Source organism: Ceratotherium simum, chromosome 26 (assembly GCF_057802395.1).
Source record: "Ceratotherium simum simum isolate JZ-2026a chromosome 26, ASM5780239v1, whole genome shotgun sequence".
Lineage (NCBI taxonomy): Eukaryota > Metazoa > Chordata > Mammalia > Perissodactyla > Rhinocerotidae > Ceratotherium > Ceratotherium simum.
The window spans coordinates 39,245,658-39,267,077 of record NC_141925.1 but is presented as its reverse complement, the minus strand read 5'-3'; the positions used below and the strand labels follow the sequence as shown (position 1 = coordinate 39,267,077).

The following is a 21,420-nucleotide window of genomic DNA, read 5'->3' as shown; positions in this document are numbered from 1 at the left end:
ATAGCAGTTCAAACTGAGAGTGGTTCGCACTCTGATGTGTATCTGAGAGAACAGAAAAAGCAAAAATTGTCTTAATTCAGTTTTTCCCGATGTGTATACTATTCTTGGACATCTCCTCCTGGTTATGCCACCGTCCCCACGAACATAGCTAGGTAGTTTAAGAGACAGAATTTCTGTCTAACATATACAGTGTTCAGCATGTCCCATGGAGAATCCTAAAAGTACTTTAGCTACAAGTAAAGTGGAATAGCATATCCCCAGGAATAACTTAAATTACTCTAGCTAAAATATAGCTTAAATTTTTTTAAGAGAGTTGCAATAGTAAGGCTTAATTGTAGAGAAAATTAAAAGATATTTCCCCTGATATGTTTGAGGGAATTAAAGAGAATAATATTGGCCTACAGATAAAACCTTGCTACTCAAATTGTGGTCCATGGACCAGTAGCATCTGGGACCTCATTTGAAATGCAAATCTCAACCCCTACTCTAGAACTATCGAATCAGAACCTGAACTATCAAAAGATGTGGTGTATTGTGTGCACAACCTAGCTTGATAAGCATGGATTGTGCCTTCAGAGGCATTAAGTAATGGAAGATCTGAGGCGCAAGACATCAAATGGAAGACCCCAGATATGTATGGAAACTACAGAGACAGACAAAAATGCTAGAAGAGTGGTGATTGACCCTAGTCTAATCAGTGGCATTAAAATAGTAGAAGAAAGAATAGCATTGACCAGCACGAAATGTAGAAAAATAAGATCCAGTGAGAATAACAGCAATGCTTATTCAATCATGGCCTGAATGTCATCTTCCTCAGCATATGTGTCCTTTCTTTGCCCTGCTTTACAGTCAGCAAATAGCCATTGTGTTTATAAGTTGGCCTCCATTTTGAATTTCTCCTGGAAGAAACTAAGCATAGTCCCACTCTAATCGATTTGCTTGGGACTAGATTAGGAGTTTTAGAGTCCTTAATTAGAGCACTGAAATAAACATGGTTGGTATCTGCTCCAACCACATAATTCACAACTAAAACACTACAAAATGAGTGTAAGAAAGGTCTATAGAGTTCTTACATCCCAATGATGACTTCTGCTATGCTGTTGTGGGTAAATTAATATATCAAATGCTCCCCCAGGTCAGCATGAATCTCTTGATACTGAAAGTTTAGAGCTGTGATGTACAATATGGTAGCCACATGTGGATGCTTAAATTTAAATTTAAGTTACTTAAATTTAAATACATTATAAGACTCAGGTTTTCAGTGGCACTGGCCACATATCAAGTGTTCAATAGCCACATGTGTCTAGTGCTTACTGTATTGAACAGGGCAGATACAGAAAACTTCATCACAGAAAGTTGTACCGGACCATACAGTTGTAGATAGATAGATAGATAGATAGATAGATAGACAGATAGATAGATAGTTAGATAGAAGTAGATATAGATAAAATTATAGTGGTGTGATACATTCATATCATCTGTGCTCTCGAGGACCAACTGCTAAATATTTGGGAATTCTCTGAGATGGTGTCAAACCATTGGTAGCTTGAAATTAACCATATGGGAGTACTCATATCATGGAAATAAACTCTAAATCAGAGCCGTTTTTAGAGAGAGTGAAACAGAGCACGTTTACATCACTGGTTATGCGTAGATACAGAAATATTTACATATATCACTTCTGTGTAAGTATATTTGATGTTCTTAGCTTTGTCCTCTGAGATGATCTAGAAGCAAAGAAACCCTACTAGCAATGAGCACTCCTACATCCCAGATTTTGTTTTCTAAATACTATTTCTCAATAAAAGGAACCAGAGCTCCTTGGAGAAATGGTGGATTCCAGGGTTCGTCAAGGGAAATAGAAGAGAAATCTAGAAAGTCTTCCATCAGAAAGCAAGGAAGTGCTCAGAAAATAGTATGTGAAAAGATACAGGATAATCTGCATACTACAATGGTGGATATATATCATTATACATTTGTCAAAACCCGTAGAAAGTACACCAGGACTAAAGTAAACTATGGACATGGGGTGATAATGTGCCAAGGGAGGCTCATTGATTGTGACAAATGTACCCCTCTGGTAGGGATTTCTATAGTGGACGAGACTGTGTATAGTTAGGGAAAGGGGTATATGGAAAATCTCTGTATCTTACACTCAATATTCCTGTGAATCTAAAGCTGCTCTAAATAAGTCTACTGAAAAAATAAAATTAAAAAAGAAAGAAGAAAAATCAAAGGACACAGGAGCTCCCTTGAAAGGGTTTCCAGTGGCCAAATCTGAGAGAATTTGAGCATCAAAATAAAAAATGATATGAGAGGAAATTAGTAATATATGAGATCATACTAATATAAGTATGTAAACAAATATATTAATGAGATAATGGAGTGCTCTCCTTACAATGGAACATCAACTCATAAATGTCGAAGAAATGATGGAACTGGAAAGCCATCATTTTGCAACCATCATAGGAATAGTGGTTTCGATCTAAAACCATCAATGGATGACAAAACTAGTAGGTGAAATTTGAACAGGTATAGAATGTTTACCCAATATCAAAGGCTTCCCTCAGAGGTTACATATTAATACAAAGGAAAAAATAAAACTTTACAGTAGATTAAGCTAGTGGACACAACTGTAAACAATTCTCCACATTAAGGTCACTAACAATGGGGCAATGTGCCCCCGTGATGAAGCCTTGATGCAAGTTACCAGGTTGAGGCTCTGATTCAGTGGGTCTGGATGAGGTCTGAACACTGACATGAAAACAAGCTCCCCAGAGGTTCTGATGTAGGTGATCCACAGACCACTGACCGACTTTGGGGCATGAAACACTTGTTCATGGTTGCTCTTCAAGATTTGAAAAAAATTATGCCTGTAGCTTTCCAGAAAGTGCCTCTGGCTACCACTTATTTAGGAACATGTGTCTTTCTTCCATTTGTCTTAAATTCTCATCTGTCTGGAAAAACTTTTTGCAGGTTTTCAGAAGCTTTCTCTCCCTCTGAGCTTTCCCTTAGTGGCCTTCTGACACACTCCTTGGTTACCTTTATGTGTGTCCAGTTCTTTGGAATTCTGGGAGTTAATCATCAGCTGAAGAAAATCCACTCGCTGCTGGAAGGAGAGAGACACATTTCAATGATAGACACTTACTTGTGAAGTCAGAAATAAACGAGGAGTGCGGTACTTAACCTCTTTCTTGAGATTATGGCCCCTTTAAGTCCAGAAGTCTGACTAGTGTTGCCTGCATCATCAGTGAACAGAAACATCCAGCTACAAATCTTGATGTTTCCCTAAGAGAAATCCAGCCATCGTGTCCAACTGTTTTTCTGTTCTCACTCTGTCTGATCTTGGGCTTCTCTGGCTTTTGAACACAGCTTCTTGGCCAAAGAGTTGTCTGCCTCCTCTCCTGTCATGAGGAAGTTCCTGACTTCAATCTCTTTTTTCTTCATCCTTAATTTTTAATGAATGGCCACATAAATTAATCCCCTGACATTTGCAGAGTTCATCAGCAGCTTTTCTCTGAACATCTTCAAATGCCCCACACTCCCAGAACTATACACAATCTTCAAGAACTTACTGGGAGCACTCAGCCCTGTCCCCCTGACTACAGACATCCTTGTGCGGGTCTCCAGACTTCATGAAGGCAATGCTGTGTTAGCCAGCTTGCAGCCTCAATGCCAAAGAAGACTCTTGCCCACTCCACACTATGAGATGGCACCGATTTAACACAGACTATACTCTACAGGAAGCCTAATGGGGGCTTCCATTGGGGCTCATGTAAAATAAGAGGCTTGGAATTGAAATGATTCTTTGCCACTCTAAGATCTGGGGAAATTAAAATACCAGTAAAATAATTTTTAAATAGAAATGTTTATCCTTTGACAATTGATTGAAGGGAAGTGGTCAAGTTTTACCTCAATGATATGCATGCAGTGACATAGTAATTGTCATGCCTATTATTAATTTTAAACATGGCCCTCTGACTCATTTTCTTATTTCCCTCCCCCAATTCAACCTTCTTCATTTTCCCCAAAATGTTAGAAGTCTCCTGCTCTAAACCCTGGAGATCTCAACCACCTGAAAAAAACTACAGTTAAGTGCACAAACCATATGTATACAGCTCAATAAATTATGAAAGGTGAACACCCACATGTAATCACCACCAGATTTTACCTTTTCTTTATCTTTGAGGCGACTTTCTTTCATCTTTTTTACAGATTTTACAAAAAAATCCATACGACTTTTTGGAAACATAGAGATATTTAATACTTCAAAAACTGGGTGAAGAAATGGAAAGAGTACTGTAGGGAAAAAGAAAAAAGAAAGCATAATGAAAATGCAAAATTTACCTGGAGCAACTATAATTTCCTCTACCAGTCAGAAGAGTAAATGATAACAAGCTTCTCAACCAGGAGACATTCCCTCTATTACCTTTTCTCAGACTTCCAAGCCAATGGCTGAGCAATTGTAAGTCCACACATAGGGGCCATCACTACAGCAATGAGGTCAGTGGCCCTCTGCATCTTTGGAGTGACCAAAAGAAAGGATTGTATTCCTTGACCTCTTAGTCTTTTATCCATTGGACTAGAGTCTCTTTGGATAAACCAGACCATAGTCTGCTACTTTAATTAATTGTGCAGTTCGAGAAATACAACTCCAGATAGAAATAATACACGTCTTTTAACCGCAATGAAATGAAATCAGAAATCAGTAACAGAAAGAAAATTGGGAAACTCACAAATATGTGGCGATGAAACAATACACTCCTAAATAACCAATGGGTCAAAGAAGAAATTAAAACAGTGATAAAAATTACTTCGAAATAAGTAAAAACGAAGGCACTATGTACCAAGACTTATCTGATGTAGCAAAAGCAGTGCTGAGAGAAATTTATGGCTACAAATTTCTACGTTTAAAAAGAACAAAGATCTCAAACCAATAACCTAACTTTCCAGCTTAATGTACTGAAAAATTAAGAGCAAACAAAACCTAAAGCAAGTATAAGGAAATAATAAAGACAAGAGCAGAAACTAATGAAATACAGAATTAGAAAAAATAGAGAAAATCACTGAAACCAAAAGCTGATTCTTTGCAAAGACCTTTAGCCAGATTGACCATGAAAAAAAGGAGAGACTCAAGTTACAAGCGTCAGAAATGAAAGAGGGGACACTATTACTGACATTAAAAGAATAAAAAGAGGGGTGCCAGCCTCGTGGGATGGTGGTTAAGTTCAGTGCACTCCACTTCAGCAGCCTGGGTTCGTGGCTTCAGACCCTGGGCATGGACCTATACCACTCGTCAGCCATGCTGTGGCTGTGAACCACATATAAAATGGAGGAAGAATAGGACAGATGTTAGCTCAGGACTAATCTTTCTCAAGCAAAAAATAAAAGAGGAAGATTGTCGACAGATGTTAGCTGAGGTCTAATCTTACTCAGCAAAAAAATAAAAAATAAAAAGAACTATAAAGGAATACTATGAACAATTATACGCCAAAAATTTCACTAACTTAGATGAACTAAGCAATTTCCTAGAAAGACACAAACTACAGGAACTGACTCAAAAAGAAATACAATCCCTGGTGGTCGCCACATGGGAATGGGGCAGAGGGAAGGCAAAAGGGGTAACGGGGCACATGTGCATGCTGATGGATGGCAACTAGACTTTTCGTGGTGAGAACAATGCAGTCTATACAGAAGTCAAAATATAAGGATGTACACTTGAAAGTTATATAATATTATAAACCAGTGTGACCTCAATTAAAGAAAAGACAATCTTAATAAACCTATAACAAGTAAAAAGATTGAGTTAGCAATTAAGATCCTACCCACAAAGGAAAGTTCTGATCCAAATGGTTTAATGGGGAATTCTACCAAATATTTAAAAAAGAATTAACACCAATTTTTCACAAGCTCTTCCATAAAATAGAAGAGGAGGGAACATTTCCAAACTCATTCTACAAGGACAGTATCACCCTGATACTAAAACCAGACAAAGAAATCACAGGAAAAAAACAAAAAACAAAAAACTAGAGACCAACATATCTTATCAACATGGCTGCACAAATCCTCAACAAAATAATAGCAAATTTAATCCAGCAACATATAAAAACAAGTATACACTATAACCAATGGAGTTTATTCCAGGAATGCAAGGTTGTGTAATACACTGTATCAATAGAATAAAAAACAAAAACCACGTGATCATCACAACAGATGCAGAAAAAGCATTTCACAAAATCTGACACCCTTTAATGTTAAAAACACTCAACCAACTAGGAGTAGAAGGGAATTTCCTTAACGTGATAAAGGACAGCTACAAAAAAGCATAGCTTACACCATACTTAATAGCAAAAGACTGGATGCTCTCCCTTAAGGTTAAGAGGAAGTCAAGGATGCCTCTCTCACCACTTCTATTCAGCATTGTAGTAGAGGTTCTACCCAGAGGAATTAGGCAAGAAAAAGAAATAAATGGTATCCACATAGGAAATGAAGAAGTAAAACTATCTCTATTACCACATAACATGATCTTGTATATAAAAAATCCTAAAGAACTATTTGACTGTAAAAAGAAATGAAGTACTGATAAATGCTACAACATGGATGAATGTTGAAAACATTATGACAAATAAAGAAAGCCAGCTGCAAAAGACCACGTATTGTATGATTCCATCTCTATGAAGTGACCCAGCTAGGTAAATCTACAGAGAGAGAAAGTAAATTGGTGGTTCCTTAGGACTCAGGGGAGAGGAGGGGTTGGTTAAAATGTACAGGGTATCTGTGTTGACAAAAATGTTCTAACGATTCACTGTAGTGATAGTTGAACATATATTTGAATGTAATAAAAATCTTTATTTCCCATTTAATTGAATTATGATTGACACACAGTACTGTATAAGATTAAGAAGTATAGGATAAAGACGACATACATATATTGTGAAAAGATTAGCACAATAAGTTTCATTACATCCATCACCTCTTATAGTCACAGAAAAATAATTTCCCTTGCAATGAGAACTATTAGGAGCTACACTCTGGTAACTTACAAATATACCATACAGCACTGTTAGCTACAGACATTATGCTGTACATTACATTCCCAGTACTGATTTATCTTATAATCAAAAGTTTGTACCTTATGACCACATTCCTCCAATTAACCCACTCCAAACCATGCCTCTGGTAACCACAAATCTGAGTTTTTTTTCCTGTATGAGTTTGGTTGGGTTTTTTTTAGAGTCCACATATAAGTGAGATCATACAGTATTTGTCTTTCTCTGTATTACTTATTTCACTTAGCATAATGCCCTCAAGGCCCATTCATATTGATGCAATGGCAGGATTTCCATCCTTTTTATGGCTGAATAGTATTCCACTGTATATTTATAAGGTATTTGCTTTACCCATTCATCTGTAGATAGATACTTAGGATGAAAAAACAATTGAATTGTACATTTTCAATGGGTGGAATATATGGTATGTGAATTATAAATCAATAAAGCTGTTACAGAAAGAAAGAAGGAAAGAAGGAAAAAAGGAGAGAGGGAGAGTGGAAGAAAGAAGGAAGGAAAGAAAGAAGGAAGGAAGGAAGGAAAGGTGGGAGGGAAGAAGTAAGGAAAAGAAAAATAGTAGTCCACATACTTGTTGAGAGAATGAGTGGATCCAGGAAATCAAGTCTTATGAGCTTCCTGCTGTTTTGCACAAAGGGATCTTGTGGGTTGTTGAGGGAATCGATGTTCACTCCAAATGATGTGCTAGTAATCACATCCATGCCGTAGGCCCCAAAGATGCTGGGTAGAAAAAGAAAGACACAGAAAATTAAAATCAGCACCTCTTTACTTTCCTTATCCAAAACATGCAGCAAGAGGTGTATGCAAATTCGTATGCTCAGTCAAGACAGGTAAAGAGCCATACATCATCAAACCTTCTACTGGATCATCTGAAGAGTCTATGCTACTGTCACTCTCACTCATGAGGTGTTTATCAGGTTTCAGTGATGAACTTGGCCCTGTCTTAGGGGTTATGGGGACACTAAGGAATGTTAGACCCTCCTCTGACCTGAAAGAGCTGAGCCATAGAGGAAGAGACCCATAATCAGAAAAATTTCAACAGTGTGTTTTGAATATGGGCAATAGTACTTGTATGAGCACTGTGTTTCAGCAGGACAAAGGGTGAAATAACTAACTCATTCTAGGGGATTCAAGAAAGGTGACATTGATCTCGTCTTGCCTCACCACAGTATCTATGCTCAGAGCTGATTCCTCTTTAGCACATTACAGAACAACAGGACCCTGTTCTGAGTTGCCAGGAATGTCATCACTCCTTCTCTATACCCCTGCTAAGGCTCCTGAAAGACCCACTCCTCCTCAACTCCAGTGATCTCAGGTTGCCCTGAGGGCAGACTCATTTCTGTAAATGTAAAAACTAAGAATGTTCCCTAGTTAGAAAATAATAATAGAGCACTCCAACGTTGATTTAGGTGATCCCATAGCTAAGTGATCATGTGTCTCCAGTTTTCCCAGGACAATCCCAGTTTACATCTGTTGTTCCTGCATAATTAAAAATATCCCACTTTAGCCAACAGATGAAATGGGCACCCTACCCATAGCCTGTACAGGGCCTTCTCTCTTTGAGACTGAAGGAAGGAGAAGTGGTGGAAAGATTTAATATTTAGCATTTTGCTGATATCCTCAGCAAAATCATGAAGGGGTTTAAATTAAACCAAGTTCTACAGCGTAACTTTCCTGCCCCTCCTACTGCCCACCAATATGTAACAAATGCCTTACCCTCCCACCACTCCATACCCTCTAAACAGAAAGCTTTAGTATGATCATGCTTCTTCTTTCTAAACTACGTATTTTTGTCTTCCAGAATATCCAAGGTGAAAATTAAGCAGACAAATCAATCCTTGCTCATGTACACAGGTGAGAAGATCCTTTCTCTCCTGGCTGCCCTGCCTTCTAGGGTGAGTCACCTCTTCTTGTGTGACTCATTGGAGCTGTAATACCATAGGCTTACTTCTGTTTGGTCACTAGAGTAACTCAACAGTGGGATTTGCAGCTCCATGTCAGGCTGCTGGAGGGTCTTGTGACAGAGCTCAGACTACCAGCAGGTACAGTCCTACTTACTCTTTCAAGGTGATGAGCTTGCCTTTCTCCGCTGCCTTCTTCAGGTTTCTCACCAACACATCTCCACACTGGCCAATGATGGGGAACATCTAGACACAAAATACAACACAACCCAAGTGAAATGCTGAGACTCGACTCCTAGAAGGACTTGGCTTTAGCAAGCATGGAACAGTAAGTGACATTTTATAATGAATCTTATAATGTCTCTTTAGGATGTAAAGATAAAACACTATTTCTAGGAAGCTCAAATTGAGCAAAGTACCCCTTGGAGAGGGGCTATGATCTTATTTTCTATCTGATGCCAGGTGCTTTCCTTAAGTTTCTATTTAAAAGTCCTGTCAATTTCTTACCTCCTTGAGCTTTCCACTGGTGAAGGTTGGAGACAGCAATGTTCGTATTCTCTTCCATTGTTCATCTGTAGACAGAGCGATGGCATTTTTCATAAATCCCACTGGACCAAAAGGCTGGCCTCAAAAGCCAAAGACATGTTGCCCTACATGAGTTTTGGAGGTCTCAACAATTGTGGAAAATTTGGTAAACTGGTATCAATTATTTAAGAAATATTTAGTGATTGTGTACCTAGTAGCAGACCCTATGATAGATGCTCAATAAATATTTATTTCCAATGTCTAGGTTCCTTTGAGGGTGAAGGAGACATGTAGCCACCTGATGTAGATTCCAGCCTTTATATTCCAATCTCCTTTTAAATGCAAATGACCCATGTGGTAGGGAATCTGTTCTTCCAGGGGAATAGACAGGCATAAGACTTAGTACATCCTAGAGGGATGATCAGAGGAGAAAGGGATTGGTGACAGATAGCCAGATAGCCTTGGAGAACTGTATGTTGCCTCAGACCAGTTCTGGTTTTACATATATATCTATATATATCTATATCTATATATATCTATATATATACAAAAACAACTTGAAAAAGGGATGTCCTGATATGGAAATTTAAAAAAAAGTAGTTAATAATTAAAAGACTAGTAATCTATTTGCTATTCTGCAGAAATTGTACAATCACATGGAAATCCCTTGGTATTACATTTTTCCTCCAGGGTTAGAAAGGAAAAGAGATAATTCTATTTCTTAGCTTGAGATTAGCTTCCCAAGCCAACCTCCCTGAGAATTTCTTTCAACTTCTAAAACTATGTTTTGTTTTAAAATGGATATCTCCAACACCATTCATGATAAAAACTCAAAAACTAGGAAGAGAGGGAAACCCTCAACTTCGTAGGGAGCATCTATAAAAACCCACAACTAACATCACACTTGATGAAAGACTGGAGTGACCTCACTAAGCTGGCTGAGTAGGACTCCAGCCTCCATCACCCCTCAAAGAATAATTAGACAGCTATTCACAGTTGAAAATAGATCTAGAAGAGCTCAGGAGTCTACTTAAGATTCTTCAGCAACACAGTGGAGGAAAAAAAAACTGAGAATAACTGAAAAAATGGGTAAGGACAATAGTTTAACTTGCCTATATCACCTCATCGCCCAGGCCAGCACTCCTCAGCTCAAGGAGGGAACTCCCAGCTTGAGAGACTTCTACTTGCTGGGAATAAGACAGCAGGGCAAGTGACCAGTTTCCCCAGCCTTTCAGGGCACTGCAGAAATGACCCACTTTGGTTTCAAGCCTCTCTGAGACTGGCATAGCTGACACATCTTAAGACAGCTAGTAAGGGCAGGGACTGCCACTGATCACAATGTGGTCAGAGTGACCATGGTTCTCTGTGGCCTGCTCTGCAGAAGATTCCAGAAATCTTTGCTGCTGAGGAAACCAACAGCTAACACAGAGGCTGCAGACACTCTGCAGATTTTGCAGCTGATAACCCCACAGGTTTTTTATAGTCACAGACTCCAGCTGCATGAGTCCTGCCCTGCGCCACTGCTCCCCTGCCAGAGCTGCCCTAGCCAGTGCCACCAATGACTCCCTGAGCCCTGGGATCCACATCAGCAGCAGCCCCGGCCTCTGTGCTTGGGCTTGTGCATGACAACAGCCCAGGGCCCTGCAGCTGCTCAGGTGCCTAAAGCCAGCCCTGAGCCTTGTCAGTGGAATTCACTGCATGTGCCCACAGCTAACCCCTGCAGCCGCCAACCTGCACATTGCAAGCTTCAACTCCAGTCGCCAGCTCCCCTGCAGTGCATGTGCCTGGACTCAGCTCCCACAGATGAGCGTGTGCATACACCCACTCTCTCCACCACTGCTTCTTGTCTAGGTCCATTGCTAATAGAACTGGAGGCATTGCTGAAGACCTCAACAGCCGTTGCAGCCACTGTGGACCCTCCACAGATCTTGCTGCCAAGGATCAAGCAGTTGGTGGTGTTGTGAACCCCAGCTGCCTGAGCCAACCATGCCCCCCTGCATATAGAGCCACCACACATCCCCACATTTGGCACCCAGCACCACTTGACTGAGGGCCGCAGCACACTACATTGTGCCCTAACCCACAAGCAAAGGTCATTCCTTACTGAAGGTAGTTCATAAAGTCTGGAAGAGGTGACTGCTCCCCAAATTCACAGACACCATTGCAAGACTACAGGGATCACAAAGAATTAGGAAAACATGACAACAACAAAGGCACATAGCAAACTTCCAGTAACTGACCTGAAAGAAATGGAGATCTACAAATTGTCTGAGACAGAATTTGAAATAATTGTTCTAAAGAAGCACAGAGAGCTACAAGAGAACACAGATAAACGATTTAACAAAATCAGAAAAAAATTACAAGAACAAAATAACAAGTTCAACAAAGAGATATTAAAAAAGAACCAAAAAGAAATTTTAAAGCTGAAGTTGACAAAGAATGAACTAAAAAATGCGAGAGCTACAAGGGAACCTCCATAAGGCTGTCAGTGGATTTCTCAGCAGAAACCAAGAAGCCCAGGAGAGGCTGAAATGATATATTCAGGTGCTAAAAGAAAAAAATCTACCCACAAAGAATACTTTACCTGGAAAAATGATCCTGCAGAAATGAGGGAGAGATAAAGACATTTCCAGACAAACAAAAGCAGAAAGAGTCATCACCACTAGACCTGCCTCACAAGAAAGGCTGAAGGGAGTTCTTCAAGCTGAAAAGAAAGGACACTAACTAGTAACAAGAAATCATATGAAAGTATAAAACTCACTGGGAAATGTAAATATATATTCAAATTCAGAGTACAGTAATATTGTAATGGTGGTGTGCAAATCACAACTCTAGTGTAAAGGTTAAAAGAGAAAAAGAGTTAAAGATAACTATAACTAAAATAATTTGTTAATGGATACACAATATAAAAAGATGGAAATTGTGACATCAAAAACATAAAATGCCAGTGGGGAGTAAAAGCATTGAGTTTTTCAGTGAGAACAAAGTTAAATTGCTATCAGTTTAAAATAGACTGTGATATCTACTAGGTGTTTTATAGAAGCCTCATGGTAACCACAAAACCAAAACCTATAGTAAATACAAAAAAGATACAGAGACGGGAATCACAGCACACCACCACAGAAAAGTATCATATTACAAAGAAAAACAGAAATAAGAGGTGAAGAAGGAACAAACGATCTATGAAACACCCAGATTAACAAAATGGCAATAATAAGTCCTTTCAATTAATAATTACTTTAAATGTAAGTGGATAGATGAATGGATAAAGAAAATGTGTGTACATACATATGTATAGATATGTATATCTATATATGTGTATATATATACACATGTGCGTATGTATATAGATATATGTATGTACACACACAAACATACACTGGAATATTATTCAGCTTTTAAAAAGAAAGAAATCCTTCCATTTTTGACAACATGGATGAACCTGGAGGACAACATGCTAAGAAAATTAAGTCAGACACAGAAGGACAAATACCACATGATCTCACTTATATGTGGAATCTAAAAGATAAAAGTCAAACTGATAGCAGCAGAGAGTAGAAGGGTGGTTATCAGAGGCTAGGGAAGGGGGAATGGGAGATATTGTTCAAAGGGTACAAACTTTCAGTTATAAAATAAATAAGTTCTGGAGACCTAATGTACAGCATGGTGACTATCGTAAATAATACTGTATTGTATACTTGAAATTTGAGAAGAGTAGATCTTAAGTGTTCTTACCACACACACAAGAAAAGGTAACTATGGGAGGTGATGGATATGTCAATTCATTTGTGGTAATCATTTCACAATGTATTCATACATCAAAATATCACATTGTACACCATAAATATATGTATTTATTTGTCTAAAATAAATTTTTAAAAATTTTTAATGGTGAAAGAATAAATGCTTCCTCCCAGATAAGGAGCAAGGGAAAAATATCCACTCTCACCATTCTTATTCAACATCATACTGGAAGTCCTAGCTATTGCAGTAAGACAAGAAAAAGAAATAAAAGGCATACAGATTGAAAATGAAAACAGAAGTGTCCCAATTTTCAAGTGACATAATTGTCAATGTAGAAAATCTCAAGAAACATAAAAAGAAATATAAACATGATGTAATCCATGCAGAAATAGAAGTATAATGATGTACACCTGACATTTATACAATGTTATAAACCAATATTACTGCAATAAACAAAAAATTTAAACAAAAAGAAAAACCTCTAGAACTAATAAATGAGCTCAGCAAGGTTGTAGGATACAAGATCAACACACAAAAATCAACCACATTTCTGTATAATAACAATGGATATGTGAAAACACATTAAAAACACAATAACATTTACAATCACTCCAAAAAAAATGAAACACTGTACGAGTAAATCTGACAAAACATGTATAGAATCTCTATGCTGAGAACTACAAAATGTTGATGAAAGGAATCAAAGAAAACCTAAATAAACAGACATTCTGTGTTCATAGATTGAAAGTCTTGACCTAGTAATGATATAGATCTTCCTCAAATTGATCTGTAGATATTATGAGAATCTCAGCGATTTTCTTGTAAACGTGGATAATCTTATTCTAAATTTGTATGCAAAGGCAAAGGACGTAGAATAGCTAAAACCAATCTGAAAAACAAAATAAAGTGAGAGGAATCATTCTACATGATGTTAAGATTTACTCTGTAGCTATAGAAATCAAGATTGTGTGGTACTAGTGGAGGGAAAGACCCACACATCAATCAATAAAGAATGAGAAATAGACCCACAAGAATAGGTCCAACTGTTTTTTGACAATAGGGAAAAACCTATTCAACTGAGGAAACACAGCCTTTCCACAAATGGTGCTAGAGCAATTAGACATTCATAGGCAAAAAAAAAAAAAATGAACCTTGATCTAAACTTCACACCTTATACAAAAATCAACACAAAATGTATCACGGATTTAACATAACACATAAAATTATGTAATGTTTGGGAAAAAAATAGGAGAAAATTTTTGAGACCTAGGGCTTGATGAAGAGTTTTCAGACTTGACACCAAAGGCACAACCCATAAAAGGAAAAATGGATCAATTGGCCTTATCAGAATAAAAAATGTTTGCTCTGCTAAAGACCCTGATGAGAGGAAAAGACAAGCTACAGCCCATGACAATAAAAGAATAGTAAGAGAGAGCTTTGTGGTGATGGAACAGTTTTGTATCTTGATTATGGTGGTCGTTATACAAATCTACTTATGTGACAAATTTTCATGGAGCAACATACACACACACACGCGCACACAAATGAGTGCACATAAAACTAATGAAATCTGAATCAGTTCACTGGACAGTACCAATGAAATGTCCTGCTTTGATACTGTACTATAGTTATGCAAGTTATTACCACTGGGGGAAACAAGGTAAAGGGCACCTGATGTGGCACCTACCCGTACTTTTTTTTTTTTTTTGGAAACTCCCTGTGAATCTATAATTATTTCTAAATAAAAATTTAATAAATAAATAAAATTTTACATTAAAAAAATGGATGCCTACCTGCTGGTTTGTGAAAACAAAATAACATTCTTTCACTAGTACTGTTTTGATCATGTCTGGATCTGTGATAAAAAACACAGGCCATCCACCATCATAAAACCTGTTGGGAAAACAGAGCTGATTACATTGAATAAGCTGGATTCTACAGCTGGAGCCAAACCTGAAAGTCCAGACTTTCATCCTGACGTTACAGAATCCATACTCCTAGATATGATGGTGGAAATAACAATAGAACATTGGCGAAGTCTAGGTGGTATGTACATGAGTATTTCCTGTACCATTCTCTATAATTTTTTCTATGTTTCAAGTATTTCATTATAAAAAGAAAGTTAGGTTAGTAAATAACCGAAGGTAAGTAAATTGTCTAAGAACCAAAACAATAATTAATTAGGAAAGCCCACCCACTCAGTCATGAAAAATTATATCAAAAACATGACAAATGCATATGACACAATATTAGATGAAAACTGTAGAAATACTGATCACAAATATGTATAAATGTATCTACAGATGGAGAAAGATTTGGAATTCTCAAAAAGTGATAGTAGGATTATGAATGATTTCACTGCCCTATTTCTAAAATTTCTAAAAGAGGCTCTGGACTGAAATTACCTTCCATACGGTGAGGGCACCATCATAACAACAAGTCTATTTGATGATAGTTTCCAGAATACTCACCCTCACATTTTTCTATACTTTTTAAAACATTTCTCGTCAAAATCCCAAACTCCCTGTAAGGAAAAACAAAATTATATTAGTAATCTAAATGTATTGAACCCTACCTATAATTGGCACAAAAATTACTCGAATCTCATAAATCAGTCTTACTATCTTTCACTGGTAATGAGAGGGAGCTCTTGTTCAGAGACATCTTAAAGAAAAGAAGAGAAAATAGAGGAGATATCTGAAATGGAGAATTAAAGTTTGAATGTTCTCCAAGTATCGTAGAAGCTAAATGACTTACCCATGTCATGAAAACTAAGTAACTCCTTCTCTTTCTAAAGTGTTTTCCCTTGTACATGCTTGTCTCTGAAATTAAATAATTCTCTAAATTATGACCTCCAAAAACACATGATAAAACTGAAGCTGAAGGAAAGTGAGAGTGCCCTGGACAGTCTTACATCTACTTGTTAAGCATGTTTTTCATTTATCTCATGAGCCCTCTCTAGAATTCTAGCAGAATTAGGAAGTTAAGACACCAGGGGCCTCTTTTAGTCCAGCAGATTTAAATAAGTCTAAGCCATGTTTGTTGAGTGATAAAGTGAGTGAGTGAATGATTGAATAACAAAGTGGACCTGCCTTCCAATTTTCCAGCTCAACCTGGAAAAGAAGGGGAGAAGCTACCACTCAACACAGGACAGAGCAATTTAAAACACTTGCTCTGAGTTTTCATTTCTATAACTTAAAAAGAAATCTCCCCATCACTAAGAGTTGTGATGATTTGACTATGAAAAAAAGGTCCCAAAAGGAGGATCTTGTGGTGTATCCACTAATACGCTGATCTGAGAAAGTTAGAAAGGAAATTATTGCTTTTTCAGAGGGAAAGATGTACAAAAGTTCTAAGGCAGTAGTTAGGCACTGAAGGCCTCAGTTGGGAGAATTGGGTTCTAAGAAACAAGCCTCAGGTCTGTGGGAGAGGAAATCTAGACAGAGACCAGCTTGCATGCAAGGTGCTGCCTGTTAAGAGTCTGGACATGAACTTGAAACCTTCCACTCAGGGACCAGGTGCTGAGAGACATCAGAGCTGAGTTAACCACAATGTCTCCACTGAAACTCACAGTCCATGTGTCACCTAGTATATTCCGCTCAGTTATATTTAATTTTTAATAATGTTGTCCAATCACCTCCCTTCTAGTGATGTTGTATAAGTGAGTCTGCATTTATTTAAAAAAACACACACAATTCAATTAGTGGTTAAATATCTGAAGTCCATTGACAACCACCATCTTGTCTCAGTATACGCACTCCTTGCTCAGACTCACCCATAGGGCGCCTCCTCTGAAGGAAGAGAAGTAAAGCAGAAAGCTCTTGTTCCATCTCTCAAATCCCAAAAGATGTCACTGGTAGCAATAGGGGGAATAAAGCAATGGATACAACTGCAGGGGTTTAGCAGTTCCTGAGAGAATTCAAGATTTTGTGAAATACCTGACAGTGAATACTTGGGCTACCTTTGAACTGAAGTTTAAAAACTACCCAGCAGGGAGTCCCGGTGGCCTAGTGGTTAAATTCAGTCCACTCCACTTCAGTGGCCCGGCGTCAGTTCCCAGGAGCGGACCTACACCCCTCGTCTGTCAGTGGCCATGCTGTGGTGGTGACTCACATACAAAAAGAGGAAGATTGGTAATAGATGTTAGCTCAGGGAGAATACTCCTCAGAAAAAAAATAAATAAATAACCAGGAGGAAGGAGAAAAAAAAGCTACCTTATGTTACAAACAGAGAAGTCTGACTCTAGTGTATGCACTTAATGAGCTACTACTGAGAACTCCATTCATTATTTTCTCCTAATACTAAGTTCGATTGTGCCTTCCTGGGAGTCTGCACCTGGCAGAAAGAAAACCCTCTTCACAAGGCTCACAAGTTGGACCATCAAGTCCTGTGCTTAATCAGCCAGAGAGCTGGGCTGTCCAACTGAGGCAAAACCTGAGACTCCTAACAGCTGACAATAGAGCCCTGTGATAAATCTGGCCGTGTGCTGGGTGGGGTCTATGACACCATTTCTGGAAAGAGGGAAAGCTCAAAAATTCTTCCTGAGCAGTGGCATTGTTACTGTGGAAATAAGCTGGGATTTGAAACCATAAGAAACAAAAGAGGGGGCTGACCAGTGTTATAGTAGTAAAGTTCGCACACCCTGCTTCGGCAGCCCTAGGGTTCACGTGTTCAGATCCCGGGCATGGACCTACTCACTGCTCATCAAGCCATGCTGTGGCAGTGTCCCACATACAAAATTGAGGAGGATTGCCACAGATGTTAACTCAGTGACAATCTGCCTCAAGCAAAAAGAGGATTGGAAACAGATGTTAGCTCAGGACCAGTCTTCTTCACCAAAAATAAAAAAAAGAAGAAGATGAAAAAGAAGAAGCACAAATGACACTCACCTTATGGTAGCTCAAAACATTTCCAAAAAAATGCAGAGGTGTCGGCCCTGGAATTCCCAGCTTCTTAAAAAGTCCTTGAGTGTAGCTCCCATATCTATAAAGTGAAAGAGAGATCAGGTCACAGGGATTGTGGAGTAGGTGCTGGGGCTGGCCAGTCCCTGACTCAGAACTGGAACACTGAAGAGAAGGAGGTAACGTGGAGGCGATAAATAACAGCAACTCCAACAGCAATAATTACATTCACTCATCACCTCCTTTCCCAGCTCCTCTGTAAGACCCACAAACAGTAATGATGAGTAGTTAAAAGCAGCTGAAGTCCCCATGGTCCCAATCCTAGAGTGCATACTTGACAACTGATGCATAATGCAAAATAAAATGAGTAACCATTAAATGTTCCAGAGAGTGGAATTAAGACCTTGTCTCTTCTTCTTTGGAGGTTACCATTTAAGGCAGTACTAGTTAAAAACATTCTGTATAAATCCAGCAAATGTATGTGATAAAATAAAACCAAAAAATTGCATGAAAGGACCTGTGTTTGAAGGACCCAGCAGAGGACCCTTGACCAGGCCCAGCTGGGCATTTGGATCCTTCCTCCAGAACAGTTGATGGAAGCACGAGCACTGACTGCCAGAAACAGAGTTGGCCTCAGTTAATCCCACCCAGTTCCTTCCTTTGCCACCACAACCACAGAAAATCAATTAAACCAATTTCTGCTTCTGAATTTTCAATGTGCTACATGAACTCTCAAGTGAGGCCAAGCAATTGAGTAAATGTGTCAGCAACACTGGTCCGCAAGGAAAAATCTGGTCTAATATCTAAAGTTACATGGTTCCATATTAAGGCAGACGGTGGGCTGCGTGAATTCCTCAGTTTCTTTCCAGCTTCCCTCTTTTGGGTAGAGTAATGAGGCTTTAGGTACAAGTGAGGGTGCTAACAATAAAGCCAATCTTTTTTATTATGTTTGCATCGTTTTGGCATAAGGAGGACATTTTCTACTCTACAGCTACTGACTCTTGGCTCCAAGAGTGTCTGTAAGGCTACAGTTTGCTTGCCCAGTGGTGACACTATCTAGTGACAATCCTCCTACCAGACAGACCACACACAGAATGACTTAGATAGTGTCCTGATCTACAGGCTTCAAGCAGATGAGATGCTAACCCTGCTTCCCTAGTCCTGGGACCAGGACTGAGGATGATCTCTGCTCCGAGGGATGAGGAATATTCTTCCTCTTCATCCTGACTCCTACCTGGATGCCTTTCATATCATCACTGGCTCACAGTCTCACTTACTCACCTGCACTGAGAGATTAAAAGAACCTGCTGGGCAGGGATATTTAAAAACAATTATACAATCTACATCATATATGTGTAGCCTAGATTCATATTCCTCACTTTATTCTACAAAGGTGAGGTTATTTATGCACTTTTCTAACCACAAATACTGAAATGACAGCCCTCTTATCCTTCAGAAAGTACACGCTGAAAAGAGTCTTATCTCAGTAAAAAATGTAGTATTAAATACAATGAAATTAAACCACATAATTAACTTTAACATGTCATCAGTCAGGAAATATGTTGCCAAAATACCCGGATATCCTAACATGTCTTCCAGTGAATTAAAACCAGATTTCTATTTCCTGTGTTTGTAGCTGTGTTCATGATTTCCTACTCTCAGAAAAGTGAGATGGAAGCAGAGGTCAAATGTGACATGGAGGGGCCTTCACTACCCACATGTCAAAGTCACTCCTCTTGCAACCTGCACTATGACACCAGGATCCCACCATTGAAGAATTCCTCTGCTGGATGGTTTTGATTCATATTCCCATACTCCAACTTAAAGGGAAAACATATTCAAAATCCAAATTCACTTTTTGGGCTCGTGTCTTTGCAAGCTGTTAGCAGATTTCATCGGGGGAAAAAGAAATCTCTATAGTGATGCTAACCCTCCCAGAGACATGAAGGAAAAGATGAAAGAAAATAATACATTTTCAAGATTTCTGCCAGGTCTCCTCTGCTCTAAAGATTTCTCATTTAAGGATAAGTAGTTCTGCATGTTACATGATGGGGGAATTGATTCTTAGGAGGGGATACACAGAGGAGGGGAATAGCAAAGAAGATGAGTTGAGTCTGAGGAGAAGGGTACAGCAGTCTCTAGCCTTAGCAAATTCTAAGCGCACAAGGGGAATTGTGTAAATGATGCCTGGTGGTAGGAGGGAGGGAAGCAGGAGCCACCTGAGTGACACAGGGGCCAGTCCTTCCACATGTCTCTTCTAGTAAACACAGAGCCTGGAAGGTGAAGATAATGAGACAAAAAACCAAGCCACTTTGTCCTGCCTCCAGGATCCCCAAAGTTTGGGAAGGGGGTGAGAACCCCACTGCCAAGGGTCCTGTCAGTTATAAAGAGCCTCTGATGAATTCTGGTTGGTTAGTCTAGGTCCACACTGGTAGTCAATCAGAAGATCAACCCCAGGAGCAAATAAATTCACTAAACTCTCCCAGTTATAGAAATTTTTGGAGGAGGGAGGTGCTCCTTCAACACATCTGGGTCAGATCAATAATAACCTCTCACATGTTTCTACTACCCAACAATTAAGCAACTTCCCCTTTGTTAATTCTTGTAATCTCAAGACAGATAAGGGAAATGGGGGCTGATTAGCACCCCAAGTCCAGGGTTACAGAGGACATAAGCCTGAACTGTTACTCACAGATAGAGGAGCACCAGGCTGGCAGCCAGGAGAACCCAGGTTTCTGTGGAAAAGCTTGGGATCAGGTCCATGGCCACTTTCCTTATGAGACCCTCTACTCTGAGTTTTCCTTTCAGCAATCAGTGCTACTGTTTGCAGACCTGTGGATACAGAGTGACTCTTCCAGCCAGGAGAGATTCAGTGATGCTGGATGGTTTATGTGCTGGGAAAGGGGGTGGTGCAGCAGCTGCAGCCAGTAGAAGGGACACCTGTGCTCCACCTGCGGGTGCCCTCTCCCCTCTGACAGTTGGCACAGCATCATGGACACTCCAGTTTGACCTCCTTTGAGTTCATATTCTGTGGTAAATCAATAAACAACTCAATCAGTGTTACAAGTAAGCCTAAAGCTAACTGAAACTCAAACAAATCTACTGGCCTTCAATCTCTAACCTGCTCTTGACTCCATGACTGCATGCACTCCAAAATACTTGAGATCCTTCAAACTGGCTAGGTCTACAGATCTTTACCCATGCACTTTCCTCTGCCCAGAAATATACCTGTGCCCCCTAGAAATCTCGTACTCATCCTTCAAAACCAAACTCAGACAGAAC

At 39.1% G+C, this 21,420-nt stretch overlaps 1 pseudogene; it reads right to left on the bottom strand.

Annotated features, from left to right (window-relative positions):
• The window catches only part of LOC101387351 (cytochrome P450 3A12-like), a 35,153-nt pseudogene extending 14,252 nt beyond the window's left edge, over positions 1 to 20,901 (bottom strand).
• Between the last annotated feature and the right edge of the window lie 519 nt (positions 20,902 to 21,420).